The 17,352-nt window shown below is 48.6% G+C and overlaps 1 protein-coding gene across 8 annotated transcripts in view; it reads right to left on the bottom strand.

The window, feature by feature from the left end:
- Positions 1-17,352, bottom strand: part of Pknox2 (PBX/knotted 1 homeobox 2) — a 273,676-nt gene that overhangs the window by 85,684 nt on the left and 170,640 nt on the right. For 6 of the 8 annotated variants that reach the window (XM_052756552.1, XM_052756546.1, XM_052756494.1 and 3 more), the window contains one exon: positions 17,029-17,133. The exons of the other annotated variants lie outside the window; for them this stretch is intronic. The gene's annotated coding sequence lies outside the window, so the exon portion shown is untranslated. The remainder of the gene's footprint in view (positions 1-17,028; positions 17,134-17,352) is intronic. 8 annotated transcript variants of the gene reach the window in all.

Genomic DNA, 17,352 nt, shown 5'->3' on the forward strand with positions numbered 1-17,352 from the left:
GAGACCGTTTCCCTACCCCTTCCATCCCCCCACCCCAAAAAAAAAAGACTTGATACCAAAACGAGTATAGGAGCTCTCTTTTGAAACCTTGGAAAATAAGGAAATAGAGATCTTGGGGGATGTTCAGACTATGTCAGATAAAGCACCTTTGACTGGGCCTAGGGTTTGGGTCGTGGGGTGGATGGGAGTGAGACAGGTGTCCCCGCGCTCCCCACCCCAACACCAATCTTAGATGTTCAGTGACTGAAAAGGCTGCAGGGCTGCAATTCCAGAAGTCTCCGGAAGAGGGCGCACAGGACAGAGACCGCTGGAGAAAAATCCAGGAAGGTTTTCCTCAGCCTGTTGGGGCAACTGCTTCTTTTAACATTGGGAGAGGGTTGGTTTTTTGTTTTTTGTTTTTTGTTTTTTTTTTTGTTTTTTTTTTTTTTTTTTTTTGCTGTTGTTTTGTTTTGTTTTTTTTGGGGGGGGTAACTTCATTCTGTACATGAGAGACTCATAGTGAAGTCAAGGCAAAGAACACTCAAACAGGAAAATTTTGGTTAAACAGAAAAGTCATAACCCCCCACTCTTGTTGACGATCCCAGATCCCATAGTGAAGGCTGCGTCCCTGGCTAACGTCTGTTACAGAGCAAGGAGGGATAGCTACGAGTGTTCTGTTCCTGGAGTTAACCACCCACGAGGCGGAGACATTTTTCAGTTCTGAACCCCCCAGGCTGGGCAGCAGGGAGCCTTGACGGCTCGGACCCCTCCCCTTCTCTGGAGTCACCATAAGCCCCTAAACCGCTGCCCATTGCCCTCTAAGGATTTCTCCCGCAAGAGAACTGGAGGCCTTTTCCAAAGAGGCTTAAGTTACTCTCTCAGCTCCTACAAGCACAGAAGCTTCTGGAAACTTGACCCTCTGAGCTCAGCTGCCATGAGATGCCCCCCACCCCACGCTCATCTCAGGAGGCTTGCTGTTGTACCCTTAATCCATCCACCCACACACGCACCCCCATCCTTCTTGATCCTCCTTAAAAGGGCACGGCCCCCATCCTGGAGAGGAATGTGGGGACCTTTCTCATCCTGTCAGGGTCTGGATGTGGGGGAGTCCTTCAGAAATAGCTGGGGTCTTGAGCCTTTGGAGAAACCTGCCCTTTGCAGTTTCTTTGGCAGCAGAAAGAGGGCCCAGTTCAGGGCTCAGGGCTCCAGGGCTCAGGGCTCCAGGGCTCAGGGCTCTATTCAGCGGTTCTGCGGGGTTGCTGGCCCTGTCCAAGAGGCCCTCCCATTTCTGTTACCAGACACCACACCAGGGCATTCAGGGGACCACAGCCAAGGTGGTAATCGGAGGGCGCTGAGGAACCTTTACCCTGGGGAATTCCTTGTTCTGCAAGCCCGGCTTGAGAATTTTCTCTTTAATGTTAAAACCTTTATTACAAGGCCGCTACGGGGTGGGGGAATCCCGTGCAGCGCTGGACTTCACAAGATATCCAGGAGGAGGTCATTTGTGTCACTGACACTGTCATCAAAAGGAGCCAAAAGTGCCATTTTGCAGGCCCAGGAGCCAAGTGAGGTTGTGGGGGACTAGGGCCACAAAGGTGGGTACAGAAGAATCTCCACTTTGGGAAACAGGAAGGCGCAGCTTAAGGATGCCCTTCTTCTCCTTGCCTTCTTAGCTCTAGCTCCCCAGAGCCAGCGAGCACCATGATGCCCTCAGACTGGAGCACTAACTCCAGAGTGTTGATAAACACAGGCTTAGGGAAAAAAAAAAAATCACCAAGCTCGTTAGAAGGAGCTCATTAGGACTTGTTGACATGAAACCCATTAGACCAATTAACATTCCATTAACGGCCTGGGGCACCAAGGGGTTAATGCTGCTGGGCAGTAATTGGGCAGGGGTGTAGGGGTTGGGGGCTCAAGGCCTTAAGGATGAGAAACAAAGTCTAATTGGGAACTGTCTGGCCAGCTGGCCTGACAGCATTTGTTCCTGGCCCCTGACCCTAGCTGGGACTAAATTGTATCCTTGCATCCGGTGCTGAGGTAGGAGAAAGAAGGAAAGCCTAAATTTGCTCTGGCCCTTCCCTGTCACACTCCTCTGCTTCAGACTGGAGGCTGGGCAGGTGGTTGGTCTAAGAACAAGGGGGAGGGGCACTTCCACCCTCTGACCCTGATGGTTCTGTTTCCTTCATCTGTGACATCCCCTCCTCCACTCCCTCTGGTCTTGTTTTATTCATTTTTACACTTTATTTTTGAAACAAGGGTCTCCTTAGGTAGCCCAGGCTAGCCTTGGACTCACTATCTTGCTGCCTCAGCCTCTAGAGTGATTTCTGGAATTACAGATGTGCACCACCGTATCTGGTTGGTCCAGTATCTTTTTTAGCTCTGGGAAGTGAGTACCCTTTCCTCTTCCAGGACTGGTTTTCTGTAATGTTACCTACTTTTTCTAAGTAGAAAAACATGGGAAGTTTCAGAGCTTAACGCATCCCTGGAGTGCTGGGGTGGTCCTGGGTGTTCTGCCACCCTCCAATAAGCAAAGCAGTTAAGAGGGCTCCCAGAACATCCTCTAGGAGCCCTGTCCTCTCTCTCTCTCTCTCTCTCTCTCTCTCTCTCTCTCTCTCTCTCTCTCTCTCTCTCCCTCCCTCCCTCCCTCCCTCCCTGTCTCCTTCCATCCCTCCCTTCTCTCCCCCTCTCCTTCCCTCCCTCCCTCTCTCTGTCTTTCCGTGGGCTTCCTCGCTCAGTTCAAGTAGAGCCTATGAAGGTCTCACTCCGTGACTGAGTCCCAGTTTCCCAATCTGCAAAATCAGTTGAATAAGCTCTACAAGGTCATCCTCAACTCTTAAATCCCAGGCTCTAGTCTGCGCTTAGGGTCCAAAAGTCTAAATTCCACAACCCGTAGACTTTCTTGTTCAAGTCACTTTTCCCTTTTGGATTGCAGAATAAAAGAAGCCCCCAACATCTGCAAAATCGTTGCTCACAATTAGCCCTCCATACATGTTTACTAACTTGAATGGCAACAATTGGATTGTCGCTTCATTCCAAGGGTCAGTGGTTCCCTTCCTCCCCCAGTTCACGTGCAAGTGGAGGTGGGGGAGGGTCCTGAAGCCAGCAAAACCGGAACCCTCCCTCATCCTAGCCCATAGCCTCCACCTGCATCCCCAAAGCCTCCCCTCTCCGTGCAGCTGCCCAGACCAGCAGTTCTGACGTCTAGACAGATTTGCAGGAGGCTGAAATAACACTGTGAACTCAGTAGGAGGGGCTGACAGGCTGCGTTCGTAACCCGGCTGCCTTTAGCTTCTCCCTCAGGGGCAGCTGCCTGAACCTTGGCGCTGTCATACTTTCTTTTCCTTCAGAGACCAGGCTTGTCCCCTGTGACAAAACTCCAGTCCAGCTCCCTTCCCAGAAGCCACCTGTAGGTGGCGTCGTAGGGCCCCTCTTTAATTTCGTTATATAATATAACCTGTTTACTAAATCAAGTAATCAGTCGCCTCAGGATTTACAGCTTCGGATGTGTATAGAGAATTGGACTTTGAGTCAAATTTAAAAACAAATAAAAATGAGAGGCAGCTGTTGCTGATAGTGTGATATTCATCTTTTGGAAACAAATTCACCCCAGTACTATAAATTATGCCTGGAAAAAAAGTGTTGTTGGTGGGAAGGAATTGGCTAGGTCTCCTCTGCTGGCAACTCAGAGCGATGAATCTTGAAATAACGGTGTCAACCTGTCACTGATTTCATGTGACTCTGTGGATTTATCTAAAGAAACGCAGACACACACACACACACACACACACACACACACACACACACACACACACACCACACTCCCTAGGTCTCTGTAAAACTCAGTAAAGGCTAGAAACCGCATACTGGAAGCTGAGAGTCTGTCTACAGGAACTCAGTGGTCTCTGGGATGGATGACTGGAGTCAGCATAGAGAACAGAACAGGGACCAGTCTGAGGCCAGTGGGGACTGAAGGAGGATGGGGTGGAAATGAGATGCACCAGTGGGCTACAAAGTTCTAAGATGTGAACAGGGACTTCACATCCAAGTCAGTTTTCCTGATTGAAATGTTTTCAAAGGAGGGAGACGTGAAGGGTCGTTATGACGGGAGCTGAAGAATCCTTGGGAAAGACGTAGGTACCCCAGGACCCTGCCTGACCCGTGAGTTATCACAGCTCATCAAACACTGCAGAATCCACTGTACAAGATGATTCATGAGAGCACTGCTAAGCCTGGGAGACAGCCCCAGGACCTGAAGTCTGGTGACAGGAAGGCCATAGCCTAGCAGACACCACTTCCTCCTCCCTCAGCTTTCAGGATGTTGGGGCAACCGTCCTGCATCTAGTCAGGTCAAGCTCAGACGGGCTGTTGGAAACCAGGCACAGGATCTGTGGTCATATCAGTAAGAGAAAGACACATGGGATAGGAACCGAGAAGGGTTTGTTCTTGGGTCTGATCCTTTCATTTCTCTGTGTCCCAAGGATGGCTTGCTCTTCGATTACTCGGGCCCAGGGACATACAGGGCACCTGGCCTGGAGCCTAGGTTCTTGTAGCGCAACAGCGCCACATGGCCCATTTCTCCAGTGCCTCTCTAGCGCCTGCTTGGGACAGTCAGTGAGTGTCCACAGACCTGAGCAGGAAGCGGCAACAGCAGCAGGGCCACCAGGCCCTCTGGCCACCTATAGCTCACTGTGCTAATATTCCTTTGCTACCTTTCTAGGGTTTCCTGCGTAGAAGTTGGTGCCAGGTCATACCCTAGTATCCTGATGCTGGTCTCCAGGGAACGGAGTGGGGACCGCAGCAGATTCCTTCAGAGATGTGAAACTCCTTTTCCCTCTCTCCTCCATCAGCCCTAAGTGCCTGATGGAGCAAATGAGTAATGCAGACCTCCTTTTGGCTCCTCACCCCAAGGAGCAGTCCTACTTCCAAGGCTGTCCACATACCAGCTTTCTCCACCCCAAAGTCCACTTTGTTGTTTTATCTGGAATAACATCATGTCACCATGTAAGTGAGCAAATGAGTCTTTTCCGAACAGCCATTTATGATCGAGCCTAGGGAGGAGTACCAGTTTGCTCTAGAAACCAGCTCTGGAGCGTGTGGAGTGGTTATTTTTCTACTCCGTATCCATTGGTAGCTATTGCATTTGGGAGGGGGTGCTTAGTGGTTCCATAAGGCAAAGAATTTGATTAAACAGGGTCTTGGATTGGACCCCTAGCCTTTGCTGGGAGCACTGGGGATTACTGAGAATCATAGTGCCTCATCATTGCCCTCAGAACCTCCTCACTCTCCAGGGGACAGAACTCAATTTCCTCGGACTCCAGTCTGGCCAGGTTTCCCACAGAAGAGCCTACTGTCATGCTCTGTCACTAAGAGGGGCACGACGCTCACTCACAGAGGTCCCAGCTTCTCAGGGCCCAGAGTTCACTGGCTAGCCCCTCCCCTCAACTAGTCTTCCAGTTCAGCCGTCCTCCAGCTTGGCATGAAAACCCAGACCAGGGTCCAGAGCCCCCTTCCGCCGGGGCTCCCATTTGATCCCAGCTCAGCGGAGTGGTGGAGCCTCTAGCTCCTGCCTCGCTGCCCCGCTACCTGTCACACCTTCACCGGCTTCAAAAAGCCGCTGATATATTTTACAAACTGAAACAGCAATTTAATTCCCCCTGATAGCAGCCATTGTCCATTAGATCTTCCTACCGAGGAGCTTAACTATAATTCCTTTCATCCAACTGCTTGCCTCTTCTTGATCTGAGAATCAATCCCATAAATAGCAGGCAAGAGTTTGCACATTACTCTCCCCCTCCAGCTTTTAGCATTTTGATGAAGATTCTCATCTCTTCTTTAAGCACTTTACAACTTGGCAATTTTTCTCCCTTTGGTTCCTTTAAACAAAATAAAACAACAACACAAAACCAGAAAGTGGGGGGTGGGAGGGGAGCGGCAGCCGGCTGTAAGGGGAAGAAGCATGGTGCTCTCAGCGCTTTCCCAGGAGGAAGGTTTGTCCTCCCCACTGCTGGGAAGCAGAGGGTGGCTCCAGCACTTCCGATGGGTTAGGCTGCTGAAAAGCGGGTGCCACTCTGCCCCAGTAAGGTATTGTTAGCCTCTTAAACCTCACCCTCACTGAAGTTGGGGCTTGCTCTTGTCAACGATGTTCAACTCACAGCCGTTTTCCCCTTCCCAAACACTCTTCTGTTGGGCTCAGAAATGGAAGCCAGGGGAAGCCCAGCTGCTGGCCTGGGGCCAGGGCCTCAGTTCCCTGCCCACCCCTAAGGCAGCCCTCTCACCTAAAGATGGAATGGTGAACCCTCTGTTTTCTGCTTTGTTTTAAAACAGGCTGGTGCTAAGGCTCCCTGGGGACTATTGAGAATGACAGTGCCTCTCACTGCCCTCAGTACCTCCCCACTTCAGGAGGATGGCTTCTAACTTGAGAACCTCCTGCCTCAGCCCTTCAGCTGCTGGGATCACAGTCATGCTCCACCACACCCAGTTACTCTCCTTACTTTCCCATCTTTAGCCTCCTTCCAGTCTTCCCAAACATCATGGGTGGGAGAGAGAGAGGAAGAGGCAAAGAAGGCCTTCGGGCCTTGGATTCAACCACGTGTTTTTTCCTTTGCGTCTCCAGTGATTAGCAACAGAGGAGAGCCCTCCAGATCTTCCACGGGATGCTGGCGACAGTAGATTGCCAGGGCACCGGGGAGATGCAGCCTGGTCCCCTGAGATGCCACCATGTGTTCTCTCTTGTCTGCACACACGAACCCAGGGACTCAAGAAAGAAAGAAAAAAAGTCCCCCTCGACAAAGTCGATTCCCAGGTTTATTGTTATTTGTGGAGAGCTGACAGCGGCAGGCAGCTTCGGGAACAGAGCTGAGAAAACAACACAGGTCTGGCCCCTGAGGCTCGCAACTCAACAGAGACAAACAGCTCAGACGCTGGGGATCCAGCATGATAGAAGCCAGGCGGCTACCTCCCTGATGCCTCCCTTGACTAGTCTGAGGGCTGAGGGCCGTCCACCAACTTAAGGAAAAGGGGAAGGAGGGAAGGACTGGAGCACAGAGCAGGGGACTCCAAAGCTTCTTCAGCCTGTTAGCTGGGACAATCTCAGATTTCCACGGAGCCAGAGCCTCTACAGAGGGTCTGCCTGCCAGGCCTTCTCCTCTCTGAGAAGCGCCGACCTATGTTCTCTGGCTGAGTGATCCTGGTCCCAAGTCTTTAAAATCACCTCCAGGGGAAAAAAAAAGACCAAGAAGCAACTTTTTGGAAACACTGATCTCTGGGCCAGGCTCTGATTAGCGTCATCAATTTTCCTGTTCTTATCTGGTTCAGATGGAATCCACCTTGGTCCTTCCTGCTGGCAGAACGGGGGCATGTACCTTGACTCTATGTTCCTGATACCCCAAGAAACAACTCATAGAGGAAATAGGAAGATAGCTCTGATGTGAGGGGAAGTGAGTCTGTTCCTGGGCCCCAGACTCATGCCCCTTCTGGCAAACATGTCCTCTGTCCCTGTAAGCTGTGTCCTCTGCACCTTTTGCTAAGTTCCTTGTCAGTTAGGACCGTATTTCATATTTCACAACCGTGTCAATTCCTTTGTCAAAGTTTTGCTCCAAGCACTATTTGACCAGGAAGCCTTCCTTTCCTTTCCACCCCAGGCCCGCATCCTTCAGAGCCTTGCAACAGGTAGACATGGGGTACCACAGCAGGACAGGTTGCTTCATACAATTCTAAGTCATCAAAAATTCCCTTCTCGCCGGGCGGTGGTGGCGCACACCTTTAATCCCAGCACTCGGGAGGCAGAGCCAGGCGGATCTCTGTGAGTTCGAGGCCAGCCTGGGCTACCAAGTGAGTCCCAGGAAAGGCGCTAAGCTACACAGAGAAACCCTGTCTCGAAAAACCAAAAAAAAAAAAAAAAAAAAAAAAAAAAATTCCCTTCTCTACCACATGTCCTTTCTTGCGTGGCGACCTCTTTGCTCCTCAGCATAAATAGGCTCATGGCTATGGCTGCCATTTTCTAGGTATTTTCTGTGGGGTGAAAATGTGTGTGACGTGAGATCACAGGTCTCTCTTCCTCATGCACATACCTGTAAGACTACAGATCCATGTCTTTGGCTTACTGTTAAAGTATAAAAACAAGCACACCCGAGACCCTTTAGGTCCGGCTGCCATTTAGACCTCCGTGAGAATGAGTTTGTTAGTCCCTTCCCTCGTCATTCATTTTGATGAGGGTAAGACAGTAATACGGAATGAATAACGGCCACCATTTATTGTGCCCTTACCTCAAGCATGAATGTTTCAGGGTAAAAGCAAGAGAGGAGACCAGCACAGAGAAGGCAAAGCAGTCATGGAAACAAGCTGCCATCTTGGACTTGGCCCTCTACTAAGGCTGTCCTTTGATTTTCATGTGATCCAGACTTCTAAAAGTCACACCATGTGGAGAACACTGGTGTCTTCTGCATGTAGCATGTGGGCTTTAGTGACATCTAGTGCCCATGCTTCCCATGCCTTCCCACAGTAGGGCTGTTTCATCTCCCACAGTGGGGCTGCTTCTTCCCTGCTGTTCCTTCCTGTTGGGGCTGTTATCCTGGTAGCAAGCAGTGCTGGTCCAAATGTATGCAAATATTTGACTGCATTTTGCTCTTGTTATTTTATAGAAAATGAATGAGTAGAAGATGAAAAAAGAAAGTGCTGATACCAGAGATGAGAATAGAGGGGTCTTGTAACATGATAAAACCTAGACAAAGATGGAAGGCATTTAGCGCACTGAAAGCCGTGGATCTGGAGTCTCCTTCACTGGACTGTGTGCTCAATTAGGAAGCGAAAGAATGAAATCAAAGAATGAACATGAGATAATGAGTGTCTGGTTGAAGACTGTGCCTCCGAGGCAATGCATAGTTGGAAACCTGGTGCTGTATTTCCCTGTCTGGGAGGAACTTTGAAAACACACACTGTAGGCTCAAGCCCCAGATTTCCTGTTCCTGACCGGACATGCCATCATCGGAGGCCAGAGCTCTGACTCACGTTGACCCAGGTTCTATTAGGGCCTCCATGTCAGTCTGGACCCAAGTGTCTTGTAGGGGCTTAGGTGGAGTAGGGGAAGGGAAATCCTGCACTTAGTCTGTTCTGTCTCCACATGGCCTTCTTTTCCACCCCACCATGGCTTTCCAGAACCATCCACAGTTACCAAGTAGAGTCTGTATTCTAAAATGATCCAAGGGTAGAGACTCTTGTCTTTTTCTTTCCGAAGTTCAGTGATTTTAGATGTTTTAAGCCAGGGCACTTCATCATTCGGAAGCTACCCTTTCTGGTCGTATCTACCTAAATTCTAGCTGTCTCTTCCCACAGAAGGCCCCTCTGCTGTGCCTTCTTCTGAGCCTTCTTTCTTCTCAGCTTCGAGGACTCCAGGCAGCGATTGTCGGAGGTCAGCAACAGTGTCAGTACTCATAGCCTCTAAAGCAGGCAGCTGTTAGACCCAAGGACAGAGCATCAGGCTATGTATTGCCTCCCCCGGCTCCTGGTTCCCTCCTGCCAGCCCCCTTCCCTTTCACCCCAGCCTCAGGAAGGAGTTTGCAGTCCTCTGGCTTCTACCAGGGAAACCTTTAGTCATGCTTCAGCCCTTCCAGCTGCATTCAGACCCGGAGACGTGTTTCATATTGGCAGCAGACTCTTTGAACACTAGCAACTTGTCTGAGAAGTATAACTCGCATGGAACCTTTGCAATGACGACTAATTTCCTATCATTATGATGTTGATGGAAAAGAACGAACGAGCCCTGACTTCAGCAAGTTAAAAATTACGACTCTCTTTCCCCTTCTTTCTCCTAGAAGATAAGCCTCCCCTGTGCCAGGGCAAGGACCAGTGGGTGGAAGAAAGAGTGGAGAAGATAATTTTGTCCACTAGTCTTCAAGGACCAATTAAGAGACTCCGACTTAAAACAGACACCAATCTCCTGGGATGTGAGCATCTTTCAGGGTCAGGTTGCCAAAGGTAAAAGAAGTAAGCATCTTGACTCACTTTGTCCAGAGCAGGGTGACCTCGGCAGGCAGGGAAAATGATGAGGGAGGTCATCAGAATGGAAAGGGCCGGTAAACGGGATTCTCATCCAAGATGACACCCCTCAAAGGTACCAAGTGGGAAGCAGGGATGGATGGATCCCTGCTCTCTGCAGGCTTCTCTGTGCTTTCTTCTCTGAGATGCCTGGCTGTGTATGGTCAGAGTCTCTGTTCTGGGGCACTCAGAAGACCAACCTGCTAAGTCCTTGCCCTGAGATTTGTACAAGGGAGAAAATGATCCCAGTGGGAGACTTGAACCACCAGGATTTCTTTAACAAGAGATGTATGCACGTGCGTGGGCTTAAAAAGGGGGTGGTGGGGTGTCCTAGTTAGGTTTCTATTGCTGTGACAAAACACTATGGTCAGAAAGTAAGATGGGGAGGAAAGGGTTTATTAGGCTTACACTTCAGTATTGCTGTTCATCACTGAAGGAAGTCAGGACAGGAACTCAAGCAGGGCTGGAACCTGGAGGCAGGAGCTGATGCAGAGGCCATGGAGGGATGCTGCTTACTGGCTTGCTCATCACGGCTGCTCAGCCTGCTTTCTTATAGAACCCAGGACCACCATCCGAGGGGTGGTACCACCCACCATGGGCTGGATCTCATGGAGGCATTTCCTCCACTGAGGCTCCTTCCTCTCTGATGACTCTAGCTTGTGTCAAGCTGACACACAAAACCAGCCAGTACAGGGGATTGGGCAGGATGAATAGAGAGAGACGAAGAGGTAAGGAAGCCCATTTCAGAGGGACTGGGAGGGTCAAGGACAGTGGATGCTGGGGAGATAGAGGGTTCATAACAATGATCCACAGCAGAAGGATGGCTGTGGATTTGTACCACATGCTGTCCTGATTTGTACCCCAGCTTTCCTTCACAGATGAGAAACTCACTGCTTCTACCCTGGGCTCAGGAGCAGTGGGGATTCAGGGTTTTAGGGCTAATTGTCAGAGGACTAAGAGAGCTAGGTCATGAACAACCAGGAGCTCTGATTGCTCAGAGAAATTTGTCCATATCAAGCAGCAAGTTGGCTATAGGGTCATCACTAGAAATCAGGTCCCAAATAGCAGAGTCAGTAACCAACTACTAGGTTCCAGGCACTGTGTGAGCAATGGATGTGCCCTACGGAGAAGACAGAGACTGCAGTGGTGGAGGGGGGATATGACCAAAGAAATAATAAAATGAAAATTTCCCTGAGCTGAAGCCAAGCAGGTCACTTCAGAGTCAAGAGGATCCCAAGGACTGGGGAAGAGAAAGACGAAAGCAAAGCACGCTTCAGGTCCCAAACTATACCAGTTCTGAACCCCCGAAAGAGAGGGCTGGAGAGATGGCTCAGCGGTGAAGAGCACTGACTGCTCTTCCAGAAGACTGGGGTTTGATTCCCAACACCCACATGACAGCTCACAACTGTGTGTAACACCAGTTCCAGGGGGCCCGACACCCATGGCAAAACACTAACAAAGAAGAAGAAGAAGGAGAAGGAGAAGGAGAAGGAGAAGGAGAAGGAGAAGGAGAAGGAGAAGAATGGTGCCCATAGTTCCCACGGATATCCATAAGCAGGAAATAAGATGACAGAAGACAGAGAACAGAGGGTGCTCCTCAGTGGTGGTGCTCCACAGTGGCAGAGCATCCGCCCAGTGTGAAGATTCTTCACATTTGTGAAGTGCATTTGATTCTTAGCATGGAAGAACAAAAAAGCCTTCCTGAGAGGAAGATTCTGAGCTTAGTCAAACTGTCAACCAAGGGTGTGGAGGAGGTCAACGCTGGCTATGTGAGAACTCACCTTAATTCCCATTCAGCAATACAAAAAAACATATCTAGACGTGATATTCCAGCAAAACCAACCGTTGTGCATATTACAACACCTAAGGAATGCAGGGGAAAGGACAGTATTTGCACAAGAAGGAGCAGCACAACATGATTCTGCCGAAGGGGGAGATCCAGAGGGACAGGGAGGGGGTCATTATACCACTGTGTTCTTGACCCTGGGGGATCTGTCTCCTTCCTGCAGTCAAAACACACAACCAGATTACATGGCTAAGTGACATTTTCACGTCCACACTGGGTTCAATGCCTTCCAATATAGTTCAGTCCTTTTTTTGTTTTGTTTTGTTTGTTTTCAAGACAGGGTTTCTCTATGTAGCCCTGGTTGTCCTGGAACTTGCTTTGTAGACCAGGCTGGCCTCAAACTCAGGGAGTCACTTGTCTCCCTGAGTGTTGGGATTAAAGGTGTGCACCACCACTGCCCAGCATAGTTCAATCTTCCAACTGACCTCCAGTCAGAATCTAGAGGTAACTATACTTATGCACCAGAATGCAAATCTTCTAAGTCTTAAGGAAGGTAAGCAATGTAAATAATATACTATTGTTATACTATATACATACTGTATGGAATAGCATATAATGTTTTATACACAATGCTAGATATTATACTATTAAATACAGATTTTTTTTTCCTTTTTTTTTTTTTTTTTCTGGTTTCTTGAGACAGGGTTTCTCTGTGTAGCCCTGGCTGTCCTGGAACTCACTCTGTAGACCAGGCTGGCCTGGAACTCAGAGATCCACCTGCCTGTGCCTCCCAAGTGCTGGGATTAAAAGCATGCATCACTATATTTTCATTTTTGAAACAGAGCCTCATTATGTAGCCCAGGTTGGCCTTGAACTCTTGACCTTTCCTTAGCCTCCTGAGAGCTGGGATTATAAGTATGTACTGCAATGCTTAGGTAAATTTTATTTGCATATTTATATATTATGTATATATCATGTAATAAAAATTATTACACATAGTATTTAAAACATCATATTTTGGGCTGGAAATATGGCTCGGTCGGTGGTTAAGAGCATTTGTTGTTCTTGCAAAGTACCTGGATTCAGTTCCCAGCATATACAAGATAGCTCACAACCATTCATAACTCGATTTCCAGGGGAGCCAATGTTTTGAGAGCACCAGACATGCATGTGGTACACATGTATACGTGCAAGCAAAACAATCATACATATAAAATATGAAATAAATAGATCTGAAACATTTTAAAGGTATTATATTTCATGTACCATAATAGTGTTTAGAACCATAATATAGAGTATGAAGTTTCCATGGCTAGTCATTGCAAAATTAGAAATAAAAATATAGCAAAGAAATGCCATCAAGATGAAAGAGAAAGGTCAAGCATTGTGTAGTATGCCTGCCTGGAATATTACTCAGGAGGCAGAGGGAGAGAATTGTGTGTTCAAGACCAGTCTGATCTACAATAGTGAGTTCCAAGCCAACCAGGAGCTACAGTGAGAAACTGCCTCAAAGTCACAAAAATAAAAAGGGAAATAGAAGAAAAGATAAAAGAGTTTGAACTTAGAATTTTAATATGTATACTAGTCTAGAGTAGCATATATGATAGATAATATATGGTATAGTATATAGAATATAGTATATATATTATATAGTAAACAGTATATATAGTGTCATAGAATTGTGTATAATTGCATCATATATAATATTATATATCTTTTGTATATGTTTCACACGGTTAATATTTAAATTTATATGCACACATAGTATGTATTATATATTATATAATACTATCAAACATAGAATTATTATTATTGTTGTTGTTGTTATTGTTATTGTTTTGAGACAAGGTCCCGCTCTGTAGCCCTGGCTGGCTTCACGTAGGCGATCCCCCTGCGTTGGCCTCCCCAGTGTTGAGATTGCAGGTCTGTCTGTGCCACCATGACTTGCAGAAACTGTGAGCCCTTGACTGCAAGTATTAGCTCAGACTGGCCTAAGTGAAGCTGTCTGAAAGATTAAAAGCGTCTACACAGAGGTTTGGTGGAGGAGAGCCAAGGAACGGCTTCCTTGAGGGCCTCTGGCTCACAATCTTCTTTCATAGACAATAAACTTACGTGGGACCCAGGTTCAGATGATGCTAAGGAAAGGCCGACAGTCAAAGAAGTGCCCAGGAAAGAGAACTGCCCAGAATGAGGCAGAACACCCAGCAAACACTGGAAACCTGGACTGGGAGCTTGGTGTTAAGCTCTTAAAGAACTTCCAGGAGAGGAGAAGCATTTGCAACTGACCAGTAGGCAGATGGCTAGACTTTGGAGAAGCCTGAAGAAATCAGGCCAGATTCCCCTTGCTTAGTATCCGTGATCGCTCGAAAGAAACAGATTGGTTGTAGACAGAGGTACCTTGGAGCTGCTGGAGAGGGTCTTTGACAAGAGGTGACATTTTCTGAGCATTTCCCATGCACCAGAACTCTGTGAGGTCACTGCCACAAAAGCCCTGTGATGGACTTCAGTTCCAGTGACATGGACAATGATGAGCTGGGTCCATATCTGCAGTCCCAGCATTTGGGAGGATGCAGAAGGAGATGGAGGCTAGCCTGGGTAACATAAATAAAACCGCCTCTTGGGAAAAAATAAAAGAAAGACTAGCAGGAAGGGAGAAAATGAGGGATTGGGGAGGAAAGGGAGAGGGTAACAAGGGGCAATGATGGTAAAAGACCCAAGTTCTAGAGCCTGCCTTAGTCCTGCAGCCAACAAATAGCCCAGCTTGGAACTGAGCCCCTGTTGAGTCAATTTAAATGTGAGTTTATGCAGAATCAAAGGACTCAATCAACACATGCTGACACGTCTTTCCCCATTGAAGAAACAAGGTGTGCTGTTCCCTTCTCGAGCCTGAGTAGGGAACCAGCTCCTCTGCATAGTGCAACACCACCTGAGTGCTTCCACTGGTCCACAGGAATGGACTAGAACTCATGTGTTTACTCAACAGGGCTTAAGAAGTTCCCACCTGGGAAAGCACCTGCAGTTGGGGGCCCCCTTTTCTCCAACTCTGAGCATTGATGGTGCCTCCTAAGGACATAGAGACTGACCGTGAGTCTGAATCCCAGAGGGATGAGCCAACACCCAGCATGAGTACAAGGAGGAGGAGAGACACCAGAGCCCTTGGTTTGCATATCCTTAGCCACACCTTTGTCCTCTAACCAACCTCAGACACACATCAATGGCCCTAACTGTCCATTAGACCTGAGCTAGCCTCTGTAGCCCCTTCTGTGTCTCCCTGAGAACTGGTGCCTCCATTAAACTTGGGGGGTAGGGAGGCAGGCAGGCAGACCCAGGAGAATATGTATGTCAGTTAAGGTTTGTCGTTTACACGTGGAGATCATTAACGAGACTTATTTTTAAATTGTAATTGCAAAATGTAAATGCTCCCCAAACTGATGTGTAATTGCTACCCCATCCACCCCAGCCCTTCCCCTCCGCTGCCAGCTCTGCAAGGAGAGAATTAGAAAATAAAAAGGGGGTGGATTATGTAAGCAAAACGATTTTAAAAAAAGAGAGCGAGAGCTAAGAATTTAAGTGAGACAGCTGGCGGCTCCTCTGATTGCCACACTTCCAGCATTAGCTACAAAAATTGTCCTTGCCAATCGCACTCATGCAAGCAATAGTGTCAACTGTGCTTAGGCTCCAGGACACACCCCACTGCCACTCACTTGGAGAGACAATCCCGTGGTGAGTCAGTGTGTCAGGGAGGCTAGGGTTAGAGGTCGGGTTCCTGTTTGAATCGACTCCCGTCTTCTTGGTGGAAGCCTCCCATTCTCCAGAAGGACACAGCCACACAGGAGCTATCAGTCAGGCAAACCCTCTCCCCATAAACTAGCAGCTATAAGATGGCCCAGGGGCCAGGCTGGCCTGGGTGAGTCTAGCAACCATCTTAGCCAGGAGAGAGTAGAGCTCTACCAGGTAGTCCACGGGGAGAGCCACAGTGCCGCCTCAGTCCCAGAGAAAGTCGCTGGACTTGGCTTCAGGAGGCAACACACTCACACTAGCTCGCCACATCTGCAGGCCTGGTTCAGGCTTTCTCTCTCTCTTTCACGTGCCCTCCATGTTCCTAATGGTCTCCTCATATCCTCTATGTGCATTGAACTATACGCACCATGATTGTGTGCTCAGGCTCCAAGGCCAAAAAGACGGTCAACCATGGCTTCAGGGGAATTTCCCCCCAAAATGTAGTTCTGTCTTGACCCCTGTGGATGTCTGCTCATGGTAGGGCATGTTGACCCCATCACCACACCAGCACCACAGTGCCTCCAGACAGGAAGTGAGACAGTCATGGCTGCCTGCTCTTTCTTTCTCAGACATGGTCATCGATGATCGCCTGTGACCACTAACCACCTGCTTGGGAAACAGGGACAGCCACGTTCGCCGCTTACATCACCAACTTTCTCTTTCTTTATAAGAGAAACAGGTTTTTCTGAGCGACACGGCAATCATTACCAACCTCAGAAGGAAGGCTGATGGGCAGGGAGGGCTACAGAGGCCCTAAGACATCGTGGAAGTATATAAAATCCCAGACAAGGTTCTTGGGAGTTGGGGCTGGATATCACCATAACAGATCCAGCCCCAATCATGGCATACAGGAAGAGAAAAGGTGTTGTTTTGGATAATGGGCTTCTAAATTGCTAGCTATACTGCTACATAATTCTGTGGGATCTAAAAGGAGTTAAAAAGCCAAAAAACTAAACCACAACAATAAAACCCACCCCCACACTTGCTAAGAGGCTTGGATGTGAGTTCTCTATTCAAAGTACTTAATACAGCCTAAGGAACTATTTCTCCAAATCCATCATCAACACCTGGGGTGCAGTTTCCTCCACGTTCATTGAGTCCTTTGGGGTGCATATGTGTGGGCCCTCATCTACTTCACAGAATAAGGGTCTCTGACTATGGGACTGGCATTGGTCGCCAATATCCCTGGGTGATTCTCAGGTAACACTTGCTCCAGCACTGTGCAAATGTGGTCACCACCATGGGTGTGTACAATGCCCATCCATCTGTCTGGGGAGGTGACAGAAGACACGAAAATACAAGCAGTGTTTGCTGTCCAAGGCTGTCTTTGCTAAATATCTGCTCAAGTGACCAATGGGTGCTAGAGGCGGTTCTGGGGGAAGGACAATGTGTGTGTGTGGTGGGGGGAGGGGGCTTCAGCACATGTCAAAGGGCAGAAAAGCATGCCTTACTGTTGGGTGATGCCACCGCCTCTGGGATGGTCTTCAGGAGGCTCACCCCCTCTTCTCACTTCCAGCTGGGCCAGAAATGCTTCTTGTCAGCCACAGAGAGAACACCTGCGAGGGAAGGGGACAGTGGGTTTCAGGAGGGGCATCCCCGCAGAGGACTCGGCTCTCCCACCCAGCTCCTCCTCCCCAGGACATGTCTTATCATAGAAAGAATGGATTCTATTTCCACTGTGGACCATCCCACTGTAACTGCTGTTCAGCTCTCCCTCCTCAGCAAGGCTGCTGAGCCCTGCCCACATCTTTGTAGGCCCCAAACTTGGAACCAGT

This window comes from Peromyscus californicus, unplaced genomic scaffold (genome assembly GCF_007827085.1).
Source record: "Peromyscus californicus insignis strain IS unplaced genomic scaffold, ASM782708v3 Scaffold_11__1_contigs__length_118956290, whole genome shotgun sequence".
In the NCBI taxonomy this organism is placed as follows: Eukaryota; Metazoa; Chordata; class Mammalia; order Rodentia; family Cricetidae; genus Peromyscus; species Peromyscus californicus.